Source organism: Camellia sinensis, chromosome 1 (genome assembly GCF_055761805.1).
Source record: "Camellia sinensis isolate YWXY chromosome 1, ASM5576180v1, whole genome shotgun sequence".
NCBI lineage: Eukaryota > Viridiplantae > Streptophyta > Magnoliopsida > Ericales > Theaceae > Camellia > Camellia sinensis.
In genome coordinates this window covers 127172806-127175404 of record NC_138961.1, presented here as the reverse complement: position 1 = coordinate 127175404, position 2599 = coordinate 127172806, and the positions used below count along the sequence as shown (strand labels likewise).

General features: G+C 37.9%; 1 pseudogene; it reads right to left on the bottom strand.

Annotated features, from left to right (window-relative positions):
• Nucleotides 1-426: 426 nt before the first annotated feature.
• Nucleotides 427-2375, bottom strand: LOC145819899 (rust resistance kinase Lr10 pseudogene; annotated as a pseudogene).
• Nucleotides 2376-2599: the final 224 nt, after the last annotated feature.

Sequence of the window (2599 nt, the reverse complement as noted above, 5' to 3'; positions counted from 1 at the left end):
ATTGTACATTATACCCATCGTTTATAAATAATTCAAAGTTCTCCATATCTATTGTAGACCTAGTAAAACAAAGAAAATATTTACTACAAAATGACCATTGATGTTATGCAGCTACTAGCAAAAAGTCAACAAATCATATTCAAAAATAACTTCTAAATTCTTGTTTAATGGTCTTCCACTCATTTTTCCCCATGTCGTCATTGGATTTGTAGAGTCAAATGGATTGGAAGGCATGGTCCCACAAAAGTTAGTTTTTTTTACAATCTGTGCATCTCTATCTTCCTCAATCTAGATTTCTATATCTTCTCCATGCTCCAAACAATTATAAATCCATTCAGCAAAGAACACTTCACTTGTGTTTTGTGCTACTTTATTGTTCCTCACTCCAACCATTTCTAGCAGTAGCATTCCAAAACTATAGACATTTTATTTGCATGACACCTTTCTGAAATTTCGAGAGAAAACTTTGGGTGCAATATAGCCGACTGTGCCCCTTGCAGCAGTCATGGATACAACACTTTGTTCCTTTGAACATAACTTTGCTAGGCCAAAATCAGAGATCTTTGGATTAAAATTGTGGTCCAACAAGATGTTATGAGGTTTAATGCTGAAGTGAAGTATTCATTGATTGCAACCTTTTGGTGAAGATAGTCAATTCCTTTAGCTATGCCAAAGCAATATCTTGTAGCTTCTCCCAATCTAGTGAATTCCTTTTGTGTTTAGATGATATGATCTTTTCTAGGGAATGGTTTGGTAAGAACTCATAAACAAGAGCTTTTTTAAATCCATCTGCATAATATCCGACCAAACGTACCACATTGATGTAGTGGATTGTACCTATTGTTCCCACTTCATTGGTGAAGTCATCCCCATTTCCCTTGACATTGTTGAGGATTTTGACTGCAACATGAACATCATTGGATAGTTTTCCCCTGCACATTGTTCCATAGACAGCTTGCCCTATTTTTATTGGTAATGTTCTTGATGTTGGCATAAGAATATCTTGCAGGCTTGAGCACTTAGAAATACTCCAAAAAATATTACAATAATGACTACAACAAGAAGAAACAGGCCTTGGAGCATATCCACAATTTAAAATAGTCAAACTAAGAAAATGTTGTCCCTACATTAAAAACATAAATAAGGTGGATGAATAACTTGACCAACAAAGGCTAGGTTATTTATTATTTTTTTTTAAAAAAATCTATAAACACTAGGTTAAGAAATAAATTGTTAAATTACACTTTTTTTTTTAATCAATTTCATTTTTATTTGGGAAATAATTGAAAATCACTGGTATTATACCTTTGTTCCCAGAGGTATTGAGTTTAAATGTCGGAGTATGTCTTTATTTTCTTTTGTTTGTATGTAAACTATTCTTGATATATTAATTAAAAGGAAAGTAGTATTTTTATAGACGTTTGGGAAGTTGCTGGGCATGAATTGTGAGGGAAAAAAGGATGAAGTAGAGAATTGGATTGTGGGTTATAATGTGTGGTGGCCGAATATAAAAAGCTACAATTTGGAGCCATTTGCAAGTCGGCTCTCAAAGGCCGACTAACTGTGGGCCGCCTCGGCCGAGTAAGCTTACTTTTATAGCCGGGTATGTTGCAAGTGATACGGCCTAAATGAGAACCCAGCTGTCGTGGCCGGGTTTCCATAAATTAGAAGGTGGGCCTTAGAAGAGTATTATAAAAGGAAGAACATAAGCCAGAAGGAAAGTATGTGAGAACATATGAAATAACTTGAAATAGAAGTAAACTAGAGAGAATACTAACTTGTCCGTCGGAGTGCTAATTCCTGCACCCCCGACTAAAGTGTTCATCCCTTTTTCAAGTAGCAATCAGAGAATCAAAGACGTATGACTGGATGCTGGAGCATTTCCAAACCACTTCTCCACAATTGGCACCGTCTGTGGGAATACTCAAGTGCGTCCATGGTAGGTGTGACAGATGATCCTTCGATAGTTGCTGACAATGTTACACTAAGAGATGACATTACTCCAAGAAACATGTTTAGACCGGAGAACATCACCGCGCGACGGGCCTTGAACTTCGACCTAGTAGCTCGAACTTCACCCTTAACTTCTGTGCAAGAAACTGTGTAGATGATCATGGATCAAGCAAAACGAAACGAACAGCGTCTAGAAGATATGATGACTGAGAACGAGCATTTGCGTAAGGAATCGGCCCTAGAGTTAGCCAAATTTTAACAGGCCGCACACCATGACTGGGGTCGATCCCCATAAAAGAAGAAGGATGATCGACGACGTCAACTTCGAAAACATGATAATGGCAGTGATTCTGACTCACCATCTCAAGACCCCAGAAAGAAGGGGTGAGTCGATGTATCCAGCTCATTCGAAGGAAGTCCATATGTACGGCACAAGCAGGAGAAAGAAAATGATAATTCGAATGAAGAGGATAGACACGACCCTTTCGTATGACGCATTGCAAGGGCTATGCTGCCTAAAAAGTTCAAAGCACCAACATTCACCCTATACGATGGAAAATTAGATCCCACTGACCATAATTATGATTATAAACAAGCGATGACATTGCATGCTGATGATGAAGCCCTCAAGTGTCGAATATTTCCG